This window comes from Equus caballus, chromosome 12 (assembly GCF_041296265.1).
Source record: "Equus caballus isolate H_3958 breed thoroughbred chromosome 12, TB-T2T, whole genome shotgun sequence".
NCBI lineage: Eukaryota > Metazoa > Chordata > Mammalia > Perissodactyla > Equidae > Equus > Equus caballus.
The window spans coordinates 41,392,101-41,409,732 of NC_091695.1; the positions used below are offsets into that span (position 1 = coordinate 41,392,101).

Sequence of the window (17,632 nt, forward strand, 5' to 3'; positions counted from 1 at the left end):
TGCTGGACCAATTGGCGGCCCCAGCCCCACTGGGCGGGGGTCGGGGGAGGAACAGGGTGGGGGGTTCCGGGGGTGGGTTTTTCCTGGGAATTCAAGGCCAGTTGCCTCCCCCGCTCCTGCAGGCCGGGTGGGTCTCTGTGTAACTTGAGGGCGAGTCGTTTAAAACACGTTTTAGATTAGAAACACCCCACAGAAGGAATAAAATGTGAAATGTGCTGAATTTTTGAAGATAAAACAAGAGACTTCAAAGGCATCGCAAGCTGTGAGAGCAGTGGCCGTGTTTGACAAGCTCTGTCCCCTCAGGCCAAGGTCACCCTCCCCGGGGTGAGGCCGCCCGGTGGAAAGCGAGAGCCCTACTGGCCGCTCCCCAGCTGCGGGGGGTGGTGGGGCGGTGGGTGGGGTTCATAGGGGAGGGGTCACCTTGATCACCGCCTGCAGGCTCCCTCACGGGACCCCAGGGATCACCTGCATGCGTGTGTAGATGGGTCCACACACCCCTTCCCCCCTACTTACAGATGGGGAAACTGAGGCCCAGAGAAGCGAAATGGCTGGTTCAAGGCCACAGCCCTTAGCAGGGAGAGCTTTGCAGGGCCTGGTCCCGAAACCCCCCCGTGCTCTTGGCGTTGCTCCACCTCCTGGGACCTCGGTCTCTTCATCTGTGGGGTGGGGCGGTCAGTTAACTGAGGCCCTTGCCGGGCATCGAGCACCAAGTTACAGCCTCGTGGAGCCTCACGGCGGCCGTGGCGCAGGAGCTGTGGTCCCTGGGCGCAGAGGGTCCCCGGCTCTCCCGGGTCAGCTGGGAGGAAGGCTGAGACAAGCCCCTGCCAGGCTGGATGAACACCCATGACCACACCCGCTCCTGCTTCCCGAGGTTTGTCCACCAGCCTCCCAGGGAGACCCACGGGGACCTCACGGGATGTGCACCTCCGTTTGACAGATGGGGAAACTGAGGCTTGCGGAGTTAACGGGGTGGAGACAGGATCGGAATCCCATCGGTCTGACTCTGGAGCCTGGACCACTGAGCATCCTGCTCAGCCAGATTCGGCTTGTTTGCCTCCAGGACTGAGCCCCTCACTCCATCTTCTCCAAGCGGAGCCCAGGATTCTCCTAGTCTGTCAGGAGTGGTACCCAGCTGGGCCCCCTCTAGGGTCTCCCCCTTGGCCTCCGCCTTCCCATGGACCCTGTGCTCAGTGCCCCTTCCTCTGCCCGCCTCTGACAGGCTCCCTCACTCTGGCCCCACTCCTCCCAGCTCCCCACTGCCCACACATCCACCCCACTCTGCACCCCGCCCCGTCTGCCCCGTGTGGGGGGCCCTCAGGCCTCTCCCCACAGCAGCCGACCAGTCAGCCATTCAAGCTCCAAGCAAGCGACGTGGCTGTGGTCCCGCCGGCCCGGGCCTCTCCTTCGTGCCCTCCTGCTCTGCCCCTGGGGACCCAGCCTCCTGGCCGGCAGCTCCCAAGCTGGACCCCAAACCCTTGGGCCCCAATGCCCCTCAACACCCACTCTCCGAGCCGTCCCCCGCCACCTTCTGCGTATTGGCGTTTGTTATGCAAGCAATTCACGTTCCTTGCCCCAAATTGGATAAAATACGTAAACAAAAACCAAGAAACGTGAGTCACCCACTAGCGCATCACGCAGATTCCACGAGCCCCAGCTCACATTTTCCTGTAGGACCTTTCAGACTTTCAACAGAAACGAAAAATAGTTAAGAACTCAGTTATCGAGCAAATTCTCTGTGCCAGGCATCGGGCCAAGTGTTTCTAGTGGTCCTTTCGTTTCGCCCTTCCCTCCCCCCGCCCCCCAGAGAGCCCAAGGAGAGGACACGATTTTACCCACTCCTCCAGGTGAGGAAATAGAGGGTCAGAGAGGTTGAGGGACTTGCCCAAGGTCACACAGCTGGGAAGTGGGGGAGCCGGGGTGTGCACCACACAGTCTGATTTCCAGGGGACTGCTGTGCGCTGCAGGGCTGTGGGACCCTGGTGGCGGCTGCTTGGGCCTCCCCTCCCCCTGGAGTCACAGGGCGGGAGCTCAGTGGCCCACCATTAGCATAACCACGAGCATCTCTGAAACCCAATTACCAGGAGATGACTTGGGCCCCAGCCAGCCGGGCGCAGTCTCCATCCACGCAGGATGAGGGGCTGGGGCCCAAGAGAGCCCTGGCGGGTGGGAGAGGGACAGAGGGGAAACTGTCCTGGGGGGAGGGGCCTGGAGAAGCCCCGGCGGGAGGCCATGGACCCCTCCTCCACTGCTCGGGGTCCGTGTGGGTCCCAAAGGCAGCCTTGACCCCTCTGCTCAGCCCCAGCGGGACAGGCCCAACTCCTTCCAAGGAAGGACCCCAGGTTCCTTTCTGCCCCAGCTTGCTGTGTGACCCCAGGCAGCCCCTTGCCCTCTCTGAGCTTCAGTTTTCTTTCTGAAAGGAGAAAACCAGGGGCTTTATTTGAGCAGGAAACAAACTATGGGTTTGGAGGAGGAAAGAACGCTGGGTCTGCACAGCCACGCAGGCCTGGGCTGCGTTTCTTTCTTCCCCACAAGGTCCAGCCGCCAGCTCCTCCCACCGACGCCCCCGCCCCTCCCCCTCCACTCCATCCTCTCCAGCACCCGGGATCCTCGGCTGCTGATTCCATACGTGTAAAAGCAGGCATATACGTGCACACACACACGCGCGCACACACACACACACACACACTCATATCCATGGCCCCTTGACCCGCCACTCAGCCCAACAAATACAACAGACAGAAGCATGGGGTCCTCTCCTCCCCCACAGAGGGACCCACCACCCTGAATTCGGCCTGTATCGTCTTGGGGATTTTACCATCGATGCCCCCAACGACCTAGTACCCAGCTCTGCGTGCCTGAGTCTGCCATGGAGTGGATCCTGGGACCGGCTGCTACCGTTCACAGCTACCCGTGGGAGACGCAGCCAGCCGGGCCCGTTCTGCTCCCATCGGTGTGTTTTCCCTGCTGTGTAATATTCCAGGCTGGGGGGGTGCTGTCCCCACTCACCTGCCCATCCTCCCACTCACTGACCAGCAGTCAAGCGAGCCCGTTTTGTCGCTCGCAAACACAGCTGAGGTGGCATCTTGCACACCCCCCGGGCGTGCACGTGCCAGAATTTCTCTCCGGTTTGTGCCTGGGAGCAGGACCGTGGGCCACGGTATACGAGCATCTTTAACTTTACTAGTTGTTGCCAAATTGCTCTCCAAAGTGGTTGTTCAGATCATCGTTTTAAAATATAAATTAGATCCTATCACTTCTCTGCTTAAAACTCTCAAATGGCTTCCTATTATACTTAGACGAAAATCCACATTCCAGGCCGTGAAGGCATGGCTGCTCCCACACTCCGCTTCCCCGATTTCTTGGCCTCTTTTCTTTTCCTTGAATAGGGCTGGCTTTTTCATGCCCCAGGGCCTTTGCACATATGGCTCCCTCTGCCCAGCACACTCTTCTAGTTTTTTTGCAAACTGGCTCCTTCTCCTCCTTCAGGTCTCAATGAAAATGTCACCTCCTCCGAGAGGCCCCCCTGCACCCCAACCACCCAGCTAAAGTGCCTCCTGCCCTGTTCCTCTGATAGCTCTGTTTATTTCCTTCGGAGCCCACACCCTGGTGCTATAATGATCTCGTCCTCAAATTTGTTTGCTGGTTTACTGCCAGCATGGCAGCTGTGGGAGAGGACCCAGTCCGCTTTGGTCACTTCCGTACCCCAGAGGCCAGCACGGGCCCAGCACCGAAGAGCTATTCTTAGTGCCATTCATTCATTCATTCACTCAACAGAGGTTGCTTCACCCCCCCCTGGCTGAAATGTCCAGAGGGGATCTGCAGAGGACAGTGTGGCCGAGATGAGGGCAGAGGGGCAGCCTTCTGCCACGGCAGTGGGGAGCCATGGCAGGTGCTGGAGTGGGGGAGCGCAGGGTTGGGCTTGCACTTTAGAAAAGCCCTCCTCAGAGCTGAAGGGGTGGACCTGGAGCCAGGGGCTGGGGAGATGGTGGTGGCCAAGGACGGGTTGACAGAAGGCCAAGAGGAGAGGCGAGGCTGAACCCACAGGGACCAATTAGAGGACTGCGGGTGACAGGACGGACCAGGCACGGCATCCGCTTCTGAATGTGGCTCAGTGTGGTGAGTGGAGGGAGCACTTTGTGTGTGAGTAAAATGTGCAGGACGCTGGGAGGGAGCGCCCCGTGGCTTCAGAGCAGGTGGCAGAAATCAGAGGCTCCTCCGTGGACCCCCGCGAGGCAGGCTTGACCTAGTCCAGCCCCTCTGTGCAGGGCACAGAAGGGAAACTGAGGCCCTGAAGGGAAGGCACTGGAAGAAGCCCATGGTGTCGAGTCCCCATCTCGCTGCCTTTGGAACATGAGGTCCTGCATTGCGGCCGAACAGACAGACAGTCCCTTCTTCTCAGTAAGGACAGAAGAAGGGTGGCAACCACTTGCTGCCCAGGGAATTTAAGTCAGACACCACGAAGGACTTGCTCAGAAACTGCCCACTGGACACAGCCTTGTCAGGCCCGTCTCCTCCGGGCAGCCCGTGACCAATGGCTCCTGAGCCCGTCTGGGACTCTGGGGACACAAGGCTGGGGAGGTGGCCAGTTCAAGTTCACTCAGCTAGGAGGGGGCAGTTTCTTCTGGCTCTGAAACTAGTGCTCCTTCATCAGGGGGGCCAGGTGGGGTGGGGGTGAGGAGTCCCGGGTGCTGGGGCTGTGCTGAGGGTCGTGGAGCCCAGGGCGCCCCTGCTCTGAGGCCTCGGGGTGGCCCTCTTACCCTCTCCCAGGCCATGTCCTATGGGGACAAGATAGGACCCCAGCCTGGTCCCTGCTCTGGCTGCTCAGGGTCCCCCTGGCCTGGGTGCCCCACTTCGCTGTCCTCATGCCCTCCCAGCTGGGGCTCCACTCTGAGGAGGGCGGGAGGAGGAGGTGGAGGAAGGAGGAGGGAAGAGACAGGAGGAGGAGGAGGCAATGGGAGCAGCCATTGGTATGCGAGGCCACATCTCGGCCCCTCCAAGGCCCAGCCTTGCTGCTCAGCTCTTTAAGAATCCCTCCTCGGCAGCGAGAGCGTGCTGGTTGCTGGGCAACCCCACCCCCCCTCCACCGCCAGTGCCCTCCCCATCTTCCCATCTTCCCCCTCCCCTGGCTCTGGCTCCTCCCAGGCGGGGTCTCAGCAGTGCACTTAGCTGCGAACCCACCAGGCGTGGCTGCACCTGTGGCTGGCAGGTGAGGGGCCTTGAGGGACCCCACTCACCCAGCGCTGCACCACAGCTCTGCGCCACCAGGACTCGGGGAGGGGGACCCCAGGCTCAGGACACCCCATCCGCAGACTCCCACTGCCCCCCCACACTATCTCCAGTGGCTTCAGCTGCCTGAGTCCCCAAGGAGGTGGCCTGCGTGGGCATCAGGCCTCAGGAGCCCTGGGGGTGGGGGAGACCGAGGGGGTAGACTCGGACTGGGTGGGTGGGAGAGGGAGGAGGCCAGGAGGACAGAGTTCTGAGCCCCTGAAAAGGAGGTCTGCAGGGCTCAGAAGAGGCACAGTGGCGGGGGTGGGGACATCACTGGAGGCTGGGACCCTAGCTGGGGTCTCTGAGTCTCTCATCTCAAAACCTGGACGTCTCCCGCCCGCCATCCTCGGCCCTGCCCTCCCCTCTCCCTCCTCGGACAGTCATGGGGACCCTGCTCTCTGGCTCCCCAATATCTTGGGGCTGTGCCCTCTCTTTGCACTTCTCACCTCACCTCTGCTTCCCTTCTCCACCACCCCCTGCCTGGAGCTGCTCACCATGCACCCCTCGGTGCGTTGGCATGTGTCGGTCCCTCCAGTGAGACTGTCCTTCTAGACACAGGTCACGTGTCCCCTCCTGAACTTGGGATGTGTGTAACAGGTGAATGATAGCCAGAGTCAAAAAATGCCTCAATCACCATGAAAAGCGTCACCTCTGCTGGGAATAAGGCCGGGGAGGGAGTCGGGGAGGGAGGGAACCAGTGATAGGCAGCCTGGGTCTGGAGGAGATGGGGGTGTGGAGGGTGGTGACGTCATTTGTGGGGAGAAGAGAAGGCTCCCAAGGGATAGGAGGGCCCATCAGGGAGCAGTCTGGGCAGCAGCCTCGGTCCTGCCAGGGCCGTGGAAGGCAGCTGGCACGGAGCCCTCGTCCCCAGGGGACCACCCTCCCGCCTGTGTCCAGGCCGGGTTCCAACTCTCTGGTGTCTTTCTTCCACCCACCCAGGGGCTTGGAATGACAGCTGTCACTTGTGATCTCCCTACTTCACCTCCCCATCACCCCCCAGACCTCCTCTGGCACCCTACCCTGCCACTCCCCAGTAGCTGGAAGTGTGTCTGGCCCCCCTGGAGCCCCTGGAATCATTATCTTGGGCAGGTCCCAGTTTTGGAGGTCACGGTTGGCCTTGGGCACTCCGTCCCTGAGGCCTTGCAAGGCTATTTCAGCCTGACGCTAATTAACGTCATCGTCATCATATCCATTCACTCATTGAGCACCGCCCAACGGCTCTCCCCACACGCCGGGACCTGTCGCAAGTGCTGGGGACGTGCAGGGACCATGGCAGACCCTCAAGGTGGTCCCAGTCTGCTGGGAGGGACGGACGCTAACAAAACACACAGCACGGAACATGGTCTCCGTGGATCCCAAGTCTCGCCACTATTTTCTGTACCACCGAGGAAGACGCCGCGCCACCAGCTGCGCCCCGATTTTCAGAGATGTGAACGCGTCATCCAGTAGATGCCCAATGCAGTGGCACAAGTCACACACCATCACAGACGGAGCTAAGTGCCACCGAGGGAAAGCCGAGGGAGCAGAGAGAGCGGGTGACCTCGTTAGGACAGGTGGGGTCAGGGGAGGCCTCTTGGAGGACAAGATGGTCAAGCCCCGGACGGAGAGGTAAGTAGGAGTTGACTCGTCCAGAAAGGAGGGACAGCGCAGGGAAGGGGGACGCCTGTTTCAGTGCTGGGGCAGCAGGGTGCCCAGAGGCAGGCGCCGGAGCAGGCCGAGTGGGTGTGCTCCCTCACTGGCCAGCAGCTTTCTCCAGCCAGCTGCCTGGGGACCCTTCCTGGGTGCTCGGGAGACGCTGGCTTTGTCCCTGCCGTGTGCGCTCCCAAAGCACCCGCTCTGCGACTTCCTCCTGGGCTGGAGGCCTTGCTCCCTTACTCCCCCTGAAATTCAGCGCTGGGACCCACCCCTGCCGTTCCTGTACCCTGATCCTGCGAAGCCCCAACCCTCCGTGCTGTGCAGGCGGGAAGCTTTATGCACGGTGGCGGGAGGGGGAGCGTGGTGGCACTGAGACTGGGATCACAGAAGCTGCTGGGACCTTCTGGGGGGGGCTGGTGTGCTCACTCAGATGTGTGCAGCCAGCCTGCACACAGGCCACACGCCCACGACTCATGGACACATCACAGGGGGCAAGGGACATCGCCGGGGGGCCATGTCTGGGAACCAGACGGGCCAGGGGTTCAGTGACAGTGACCTCTGGGAGCTTTCTCTCAGGTGCCTCCAGACCCAGGGGACCCTGGGGATCTGGGAGGGCAGTGAGATCCAAGACCGAGACCCCAGAGATGGGGCAGGAAGTCCACTAGGAGGCTCTCTGGCTCCAGGTGGGGGGCTGGAGCCCCACCCCCCCCACCAGGAGACGATGCCCACGCTGGGGTCTGTGGGGGAGGCTGTGCTGACTGTCAGGGGCTGGCTGATCCCAGGGTCGCACTCTCTGAACATCTGCTCTGGGCCCCTTTGTTGGTGCTGGCCGCTGACCACTGCCCACGAGGGCTCCACTCCTGGACGCCCAGCACAGAGCCTGGGCCTCAGGGGTCCCTGGGGATGCCCATGGACCATCCCGCCCCACCCTTGAGTCAGGCCACCCCTTCCATTGCCCCCAGCCCAGGACAGGCCCAAGCAGAGCCAAGGGGGGACAACCTTGGTTGACAACAGTATAATATTGGTATGTGGTGGTGTCACAGCACTTCACAGTATACAAAGCACTTTCCTCTCAGGACCTCGTCAGACTGTCACACAAGCCCCAGGAGGTATGTGACGGCCCCATTAAGATAAGAAAGTTGAGCAGCATCGACAGACGCTGGGCTGGTGCCCGGGGTCACCAGTGGGGAAGTGGTCAGGTGGCCAAAAAAATCCAGATCTGGGGACTCCTGAGAGGGTAGGGATGGTGGGGGAGGCAGGGGTGCTGCGGGCAGGGCCAGGGTGACCTTGGCTGCCCAGTGGCTGGTCCTCCATATCTGGCTGCCAGACGCTGCCCGTGTTACCGCCGCCCTGGGAGCAGGGGAGCTGGGGCCGGGGAGCCCAGGGTTGAAGCCACAAATTGTGCCTGGGTGACTTCCGCTTCCTCGTGCTGAGAACGTTTCTGTGAGTGCCCCGCTCGAAGACCAGCTCAGTCCTCCTGGGCCAGGGCCCCTCTGTCTTCATCACGCGCCCTTATGGAGCCCCACAGCACACAGGAGTTCAGCAAGTGTTTGTTGAATGAACAAGCGATCTTTGTGAATCTCATAGCTGACAGTGCCCCTGCTGAACTTACTCTCCCTCTCTGGTACCCTACTCCTTTTAAGATACAGTCCGGACTCCCCAGGTTTGTTAAAGGCCCTGGATACCTGGTCTGGCTGACATCAGTCACCTCATCTCCCACCATGGCCAGAGACTCCTATCCCCCAGCTCCAGCCAAGAATTCCTGACCACAAACCTCTGGCTCTTTCACACCGTGAACAAGCCGGGACCAGCTTCTGGTGTCTGCCCAGAACATTCCTCCCGACCCTCCGAGACCCAGCGCAGGGGCCACCTCCCCAGGAAGCTGGCGCAGACGACGTGGCCCCTGTGTCCTGGGGTCACATGGTCATGACGTCTGTCTCAGCAGGATGCCGCCGAGCCATAACCACATAGGTGCCCACCCCCTGCTGGATTTCCAGCTTTGTGCGGGAGGGGAGGGCAGCCCAGCCAGGCCCGATTCACTTTTGGTCTCCGGTGCCCCAGAGCGCCCGGCACACAGAGAACCGCCATAAACATTCCCTGAACTGCGTGCGGCCCCAGGCGCGGCTGAGCGAGCCACGGTCCATCAGCTCGATGGAATATCATGCAGCCATTAAAACCACCATCATGAAGATGGTATTTTGCTATCTAAGGCCGACATGGCGCATAGAGCTATATCCACACCATCCATCCCACTCCAGGCACCGAGAGCCTGCTCTGCGCCAGCCCTGGTCTGGGATGCGAAGGGGTCCCTCCTCCCAGGGCTTCAGTCTAGAAGAGAAAGAAGATGCGCACAGAATTCCTGAGCAACACGCTCAGTGCGACAGAGGGTGACGGAGCCCCAGGGCCCCCACGTCCATCTGGGGGTCTGGGAGGTGGAACAGAAACCGTGGCTCTGTGAGAATTACGGCCGCTGGTGCATGGACAAGCCTGGAAGGGAGCGGAGGCACAGAGGCTGTTGATGCCACAGGGCGGTGGCATTGTGGGTGATTTTTCTCTTTATTGTTGGTATAATGCTGTTTGGGCGATAAATAAAAACTGGGAGGAAAAAATAGCTGTTTGGTGAATTGAGTAGAAAGCAGGGGTGGGGGGAGCAAGAAAGGGAGTGAAGGGAAGGGAAAAGGGAAGGGAGGGGTGAGGCGGGAGAGGCAGGAAGGCAAAGGCAGGGGCATGCACAGCCTCAGGCGAGGCCTCAGTCTGCTCATGGCTGGGGGCAAGAGAGATGGGAGAGAGCAGGAGGTGGGGGACAGAGGGTCCGGTATCCCTCACAGCAACCTTCCCCCAGGGAGAATCTGGGAGGGCCTCCCAGAGAAGGGGTGGCCTGGCCAGGCCTTGAAGGGCAGCAAAGAGCAGCGTAACCTAGACCGATGCACCGGCCTGGAGTTGGGACAGTGGGCGGGAGGTGTGGGGCTGGGCTGGGGGGAGGGGTCCCAGCCGGATTGTGGGGAGTCTGGGCATGGATCTGGGAGCAGTGGGGCCTGGGGAGGTTCTAGGCAGAGGTGGGAACTCACTGGGAGCAGCCTCCAGGGAAAAGAAGGCAGGACACGACGGATGAGCTTGGTGACAAGGTCTGACCAGGGTGAGGCTGGGCGACAGAGAGCTCCTAGGACCCCAGAGAACGCCAAGAGCACGGGGACTTTCCAGATTAAGAGGAGAGAGGTCTGGTCCCCCAACCCAGACCCCACACAGCTGCTGCAGGCATTCCCGGAGTCCGGAGTTGTAATGTGCACCCCGCAGGCCCTCACTCCTTCCCATTCAAGGTCTCTGTCAACCGTCTAGTTAACCCTGGGAGGTAGGTAGTTAATGCTCCCATTTCACAGCACAGGACACTGAGGCTCTGAGAGGTTAAGTAACTCGCTGCTCAAGGTCACAGGGGCTGGAGGGGGTGGGGCGTGGCGGCTGGGATCTGACCCGGGCCCGTGGTGGAGCATCGCGCAGGTGAGGGGACCGCGTGGGGAAGGGGCGCCCGGCAGGAGGAAGGGTTACCTTGACAAGCAGAGTAGGCGCTGGGTATCTGTTTGTGAATGAATGCACGGGTGGACGCACGAATGAATGAATGGATGGTTGGAAGGATAGATGAATGAGTGGGTGCGGAGAGGAGCCGTGTAAGGGGAGGCGGCGCGCGAGCGAGAACCCCTTTCCTCCTCCCCCGCCCCCGCGCTGGAGGCTGTTGGGAACCTCCCTCCTCGCCCCCGCGGGGGGGGCCGGCTCCCCAATCTGCCCCCACCCCCCAGCCATTTTAGCTGAGGGCAAAGGGAGGGGGACGCGGAGGCCGTTTCTCCCGGGCTGGGCCCGAGTCCCCGCGCGGCGGCGCAGCCTCCCGCGCCGGGTCCCGCCGGCCAGTGCGCAGCGCGGCGCCCCCGCCCCCGTCGCCTCCTCCCCGCCCGCCGCCTCCCCCTCTCCTCCCCTCCCTCCCGCTCCGCGCCTGCACGCACGGCCCCCGCCGCCGCCGCCGCTGCCGCGAGGGAGAGGCGGCCGCACAGCCTGGCTCCCCGCGTCCTGCTCGCCGCCGCCGCCGCTCGCGCAAGCACCGCCGCCGGCCCTCGCCCCGCCGAGCGCACCCACCCGGCCACACGCACCCCGGCTGCCGGGCGCACCCCTGCGCACGCCCCCCGCGGCTCCGCCGGGCGCCCGAGCCGGGCAGATGCGCCGCCGCGCGCCCCCCGCCCCGGGCCCGCCGCCGCGTTCCGCCGCGCGCCTGGGGCTCCTCTCCCGGGCCCCCGTGGGCGCCCTCCGGCTCCGGTTCCCGCCCGCTCCTTGGAATAACCCCTGAGGCTCCAGCCGTCGCCGCAAAGTTTCCCGAGGAGACCCGCCTCCTCGGCCGCTGCGCAGGTAAGGAAGGATGCACCGGGCGGGGGTCGGGGTCCGCGCGTGCGGGACGGGGCGCCGGGGCCAGCGGGGCAGGGCCGGGGTGCACGGAGACGCCGCGGGATCCGGCTGCCCGGCTTTGCCCGGGCGCCGCGGGAGCCGCGCAGCCTTTGGGATTTGGGGTGGGGGGCCCCGAGTCGACAGCCGAGCGTCGGCGGCGCTGGCCCCGCCGCGGGGAGGCGCGGGGTGCGCGGCCGGCGGCTCCACTCTCCCGAGCCGAGGCTGGAAAGGGCGGGGGCTCGGCCGGAGCCCCAGCCCGAGCCCTCGCTGCGCCCCCAGGGAGGCGGCCCGGCCCGCGGGGGGCTCCAGGCTGGGCTGGCCAGCTCCAGCTCAGGCCCCGTACCCGGGAACCGGACGGCTAGGGGCGCGCGGCGAGAGGCAGCGGGCCGGCTCGGGCGCCGCGCTCTGTCCCCGCTCGCTGCGTGAGTCACGCTTGGAGCGAGGTTTTATTTTTAAAACGACTTCAAGGGGGACATAAGCAACCTCCGACTTCCCTCCCCGCGCGCGCTGTGGACTGTCAGCTCCGTGCGGAGCAGTGCACCTGGCGCTGGAACCGTGAGATGCCGGCTGGAGGCCGGGGGCCGCGGGGTGCCCCCCACTCCCCCCAGCCGGAGGCCAGGCGCACGCCCCTCCTCGCGGGGACTGGAGGCCCAGGGGCGGAAGGCTGGGGAGTGTTGTTGCCCTGCTGGGGGGAACGCGATGGATCAGAGCTCTCGGAGGAGGAGAAAGTTGTGGAGCAGCGACATCAGGGAGCTGCCCCAGGCTTCCGGGTGCCCCTGAGGGCTGCGGGGCTCTCTGGGGTGTGAGGTTTTAAGAGAATACAGCTCAGCTGGGGTGTGCCAGGCCCCTGGGGCCCAAGCCAGAGCCCTGTTGTGAATAAATAAAGCCTAGGCTGGGGGCAGAGGTGGGGGGCAGCTGGGTCCTGCCCTGCTCCACCCTGGCGCCCCCATGGGCAACCTCAAGGAGGACAGAGACCAGCCCCTCCTGTCCCCCTGCCCAGGTGGCTTAGGAATTGGGGAGGAGGCTGCCTGTGTCAGGGCACAGAGCCACGCAGGATGCAGGATACCGCTGGTAGAGGGACGTGGGAAGGGGCATGCCCCTCTCTGCCCAGCAGCCGAGGGGAAGGCGGCCACGCTCAGGGGTTCCAGGCTCGGGTTTCTGGAGTGACAGCCAACTGCATCTCTTCCTGCCAGCCCCAGGAGGAGAGGCACAACATCACCTGTCAGCTGGTGCCGACTCCGTGGGCGATCGTTCAGGGCTTCCTCAGAGATTTAAAATGGAAACGGCCTGAGCTGCTGGGGCTGGCCTGGAGGGGATGCTGTCCAGCCAGGTGGGCAGCGAGGGGCCCTGGGAGGTCTGAGTGGCAGGAAGAGCCGAGGGGCTGTCACAACCTCGTTGAAGGGGCTGCCACGGGGAGGTCTGAGGGCAGGAGAGCCGAGGGCAGACAGGGGTGTGTGTGTGGGGGGGCTACGTGCACCCCTGGCCCCATGATCTAACGCAGTCACAGATGGACGCTGCTCCCTAGCATGTTTGCCCTGGCACGCCCCTGGCTGTGCAGCCTGCAGCGCGCACCCCTGGACCCGTCTGTGTGCCACGTTCTACCACTTACTGGGTACAACTCCCTCTGCCTCTCTGAGCCTCAGTTTCCCTTGGTGGAATGGAGTTGGCTGTACCCAGCTCCTGAGGCTGAGCTTGGGGGGGACAAGACTGCATTATAAAATGGGATGAGGTAGACAGATGTCCTGCTCCTGGGCCGAAGAGGTCCCCGAGGCCTGAGGGCACCTGCAGAAGCCTTGGAGGGTTGGAGGTCAGATTCCCTCCAGCCAGGGGGCTGTTGGTGGACTTCAGCCTCATGTGGACCCTCAGCAGCAGGGCCCTCCTTTGTGTCCCCCTCACACCTCCTCTGAGGCCTCCCATCGCAAGCCCCAGGGAGGTCCACCCGGCTCGTTTCCAAGGAGGAGGTCGGGAGGGAGGCTGCCTCCCCATCACGTCGCCGCCAGGGCTCTGCGGGGAGGGCGTTAGCCCGCAAGACCCAGCTCTGTGCAGACTGAGGTCTGGTGGCTGAGCCTGTGTCGCCTACTGGGTGACCCCAGGCCGGCAGCCTCTGGGGAGCCCGCTTCCTTGCCTGCCCAGGGGGATACAGTGGCTGTCCCACCCTGTGAGAATGGGAGGGCATCCTGAGTGTGGGAGAGCTGGGAAGAGCAGTGCACGAAAGATGGGCAGGTGGTGTCTGTGCTCGCTTCCAAGTTAGCTGAGAGATGGACTGGAGCTCCAGGTGGACCTGAAACGGCGGGCGTCGAGGGACAGAGAGGCAGGCCTGGGACCAGCTGCCTGCCCGCAGAGGCCCAGTGCAGTGACAGTCGTCAAGAAGCGGCTGCTCTGGTGCAGGGCAGGGTGAGGCCCCTGGGGCACCCTCAGCCAAGTCAGGTGGGACAGAGGCGGCGGGCAGAGGCAGGGGGGTGGCAAGCTCGGTGCTGGGTGGGGCGTGCTTGGCAGGCTCTGGGCCTCTGGGAACAGCTTGCCCCGAGCCAGGGGAAGGGGCAGATGGCACAGGGGTGGCCGTGAACAGGTGAAGTCCCTGCGCTGCAGTGTGGATGGCCCCCCGTGTGTCCTCAGGGAGCTGGGGCCTTGCTGGTAGCCACCTCCCCTGCCAGCCAGGCTGTCTGGGGCTGTGTGAGGGTCTGGCTGGGCCAACTCTCTGCCCCAGGGTCCTAGGGACTTGTGATTCCTGGGAGGGTGGCTCTTCCCGGCCTGCTGACCTCGAGCAAGTGTCTGGATCTTGTTGGGCCTCAACATCCTCATCTGTAAAGTGGGGGAAGAGCTGTACCCACCTTGGGGTACCCGCTATGAGATGATCCATAGGAAGCTTCTAGCACAGAGTTTTTGCCCAGCGATGTGGGGCCCCCCTTGGTCCCCACCCCTGGTTCACACTGGGCTGAGGGCTTCTAGCTTCTTCACACCTTGGAGTAGCAGGAAGGACTGACCTGGCCCCGACCCTAGCCACCAAAGCCCAGTGACATCTCACCCACCTACTGGCCACGGGTGTCAGCTCCAAAGCCTGGCCCTAAGTGACAGTGGGAATGTCCAGGACCAACAGGGATGAGGCTGAGGGGTTTTGCCTTGGGGCCTCATAGGATGGAGTGTGTGGGCTGTGAGCAAGTGTGGGGACAAGGAGGGGTGTGGGCGTGGCTGGAGGTCCTAAATGCCTGCAGTGGGGGTGGGGTGGGCTGGGGTGGGGGGTGGGGCTGCCCCAGGGGCTCACCCTCAGGAGAGGCCACCAGGGCTCTGGAAGGGTGGGGCTGGCGCAGGACTCAGGCCTGCTTGCTGTCCTTGATGCACAGCCCTCTGTGTGGGTTTGGGGGGCCCCTCCCCGGAACCTGGGTCCTCCTGGAGACAAGTTCTTGCCTTCTCCGGCTTGTGCCAGGGCAGGAGCCTGCTGCATTCTGTCCTCTGCCTCCGGGCAGTCACCCTGAGAAGGCTGGGGTGGGGGGGAGCGGACGGGATGCCCGGAAGAGACAGGGGGAAGGACAGTGTGACCCCAGGTTGCCCGTGCTGCCCCCCTCCCCCCCCGAGAGCTGGCCTGGCATTTCCTAGCAGCAGCTGGCGTGGAGGAGGTTCCACGGCGGGCCGTGTTCCTGCAGGCCTGTGTTTGCCTGAGCACCGGCCGATGCCTGTTTACGCTGCCCACGGCCCCCAGAGCCCAGCCACTCCCCGGGGTCAGCGGCTCGGCGGATGATGTCAGCAAGGGGGGTCCACCACGTGCGGTGGAGGTTGTTTGCTGGATTCGCTGCCGACCTGGGTTTTGAAACTCTGACTGTGGGCTGGCGTGTGCTGCCTCCCACTCCAGTGATGGGGGTGCGGGGGGGATGGGGGTCAGCCTTAGGCATTGCTACGGCGGGGGTCGGGGGGGATGGTCCCAAGGCACCCTGCCCAGCACCCCTGGCTCCCTTCCTCCTTCCTTCCTTTCCCTCTAATTCATTCATTCATTCATTCATTCATGCATGCATGTGATACATGCTGAGCGCCAGTTATGGGCCAGGCACGGTGCTGGGCTCTGGGAAAAAACGGGTAAATGAAAGCAGCTGTAAGTGTTGTCCTCAGGGAGCCACAGTTGGTATAGGGTCAGACAGCAGTCAGATACTTCCCCTCCCACCAGGGCCTTGGGCTCTGAAGGCGGGAAGGTAGCCCTGTGAGGTTGGGCGACAGAGGAGCCTATGGGGCTGGGGGATGGGGACGGGGGTCCTTGAGCCAAAACATGAAGCGGGAACAGGAGTTGGCGAGGAGAAGGGACAGGAACGAGGGGCCGGGTGGGCGGAACCAACAGAAGGGGCTGCATGTGGACCCCTGCAGGTGTGAGAGACATGGGGGGCATGTGGCATCTGCCAGCACCTGGACGGTGGGTCTGTTCGGAGCTTGGGGCGTGTCTGACCCTGGGTCTCTGCTGGCCTGTCCATCTCATCTCTCAGGACTCCTAGGCCTGCCTCAAGGATCAACTGCCCGGGCTCCTGGATGGGCCCCTGGAAGGGTGAGCTTCCTGAGTCCAGGGTCCCTTGTTCCTGAGAACCAAGTACCCCCCTGTGTGGGCAAGCTGACCCAGCATTTGATGGGCCGGGGGGGTACTACTGGGCTTGTTGGTGATGGAGGCAGTGGGTGGTGTAGACTGAGGGCTCCTAGTGATGAAGGGGGTTCCTTAGACCCCCTCCTGGCTCTGAATGTCCCCCAGCACGGGGATGGGGCACAGGACTCAGGGGATGCGGCGGGGGGAGACGGGAGTGAAGGCCGCGTCTCCCGGAGGCACCACGACCCAGCTGTGTGCCGCTCAGCTAACCACTAGGGGACACTGCCTCCCATGCAGAATGAGGACCCAGGCATCCGGCCGGCCGGGGCCCAGACGCTGCAGACTGCGCTGGGCAGGCGGACTGGCTGGCAGGGAGGCAGCGGCGGGGCTGTCTCGGGGATGGCTTGGTACTTAATTAAAACCGGGATGAAAACTGGGGTCGCCCAGGCGCACGTCCTGGCTGTTCCTGCCTGCACTGCTCGCGGGGAGCAGCTCTGTGGCAGTATTTTTTCTCTCTCTTCCTTCCCTCCTTCCGCCTGAATTAATCGTTGGCACCAGATTACAACAGATTTAGCAAACTGTAAAAAAAAAAAAAAAGAGAGAGAGAGCGAGGAAGAGAGAAGAGAAAGGGGGAACTGACTAGGGAGAGGAGCCGGCATTTATCTACAGAAGCAAATTGCTCCTGTCGAGCCGTCCGCCTCGCCCCTCCACCCCTCCACCCCTCCACCCTCGCAGCGACGCTTGGGAAATGCGGCCCCGGAACATGTCCTCAGAAACGCTGCCGGGCACTGGCCCTGAATGGGCTTTTCCTGGGGGCGCCTGCCGAGGGCTGCACGGTGGAGGTCCCACCTCCGGGGGCAGAGTGGAGAGCTGAGTTTCCAGGGGCTGTGGGGGTGCCCAGGGCCGCTCTGAGGGGTAGTGGGGGAGATGCCTGGCTGGTCCTGAGTGGCAGGGGCGCTGGGATGAGGGGTCGGAGGCCCTGTGTGCGCAGGGGTGGCCGAGGGCAGGGATGTGTCTGTCTTATGCACTGTGTATCCCAGGGCCTGGAATGGGGCCCAGCGCACAGTAGGTACTCAGGGTCCTGCAGGATGAATGGATGATGAACCCTTGACTGAACGACTGCTCAGGAGCTGGGGTGGGTGGCAGAGGAGGGTCCAGCCTGCCAGCTGGGACTCCTGGGGATGAAATCTGCTGGCCTGAGCTGCCCTCAGGGGACGCGCCCTTCTGGGTCCCGGATCCAGCGTGAACCGAGGTGCCCTGCAGGGCCTGCCCGCAGCCGCCTGCTGCCTTTTCTGAGATGACCTTGATTTCGAACACGCCCCTCCGTGGTCAGTCCTGAGGGGCCTGGTTCTGGCTCAGGGAGCCTGGCTGCTGGTGGGCCAGACGCGGTCCCAGGATGCAGGAGTTTTGCTGTGTTCCTGAGGGCGCCCGTCCCAGTTAAAGCACGGGGTGGGATTCAGTCAGCCCAGGGCCACTGGGAGTCTAGACTGGGCTGGACTGCCCCTGCCCTGAGTGGGGGGCGGGGGGGGGGGTCCCTCACTCTCTCGGAGAAGCTGCCCATGGTGGGCCAGGCTGCAGCTGGCCACAGATGAGCCTCCAGGGCCCCAGTCCTGGCAGGGTCAGCTCCGGACGGGGAGACAGCTCTGCACCATGCTCACACCTCTTGCACGCTCACATGTGCTTTCACATGCGCTGGCACTCCTGCACACACAGCTTACACCTGTCCCTCCTAACCAGCCCTCCGTG

General features: G+C 63.3%; 2 protein-coding genes across 3 annotated transcripts in view; one reads left to right on the plus strand and one right to left on the minus strand.

Annotated features, from left to right (window-relative positions):
* The window catches only part of MACROD1 (mono-ADP ribosylhydrolase 1), a 146,192-nt gene that overhangs the window by 20,543 nt on the left and 108,017 nt on the right, over positions 1-17,632 (minus strand). The window lies entirely within an intron of this gene.
* Positions 11,077-17,632, plus strand: part of FLRT1 (fibronectin leucine rich transmembrane protein 1) — a 76,079-nt gene continuing 69,523 nt past the window's right edge. Inside the window, exon 1 of the mRNA XM_023654278.2 lies at positions 11,077-11,292. The gene's annotated coding sequence lies outside the window, so the exon portion shown is untranslated. The remainder of the gene's footprint in view (positions 11,293-17,632) is intronic.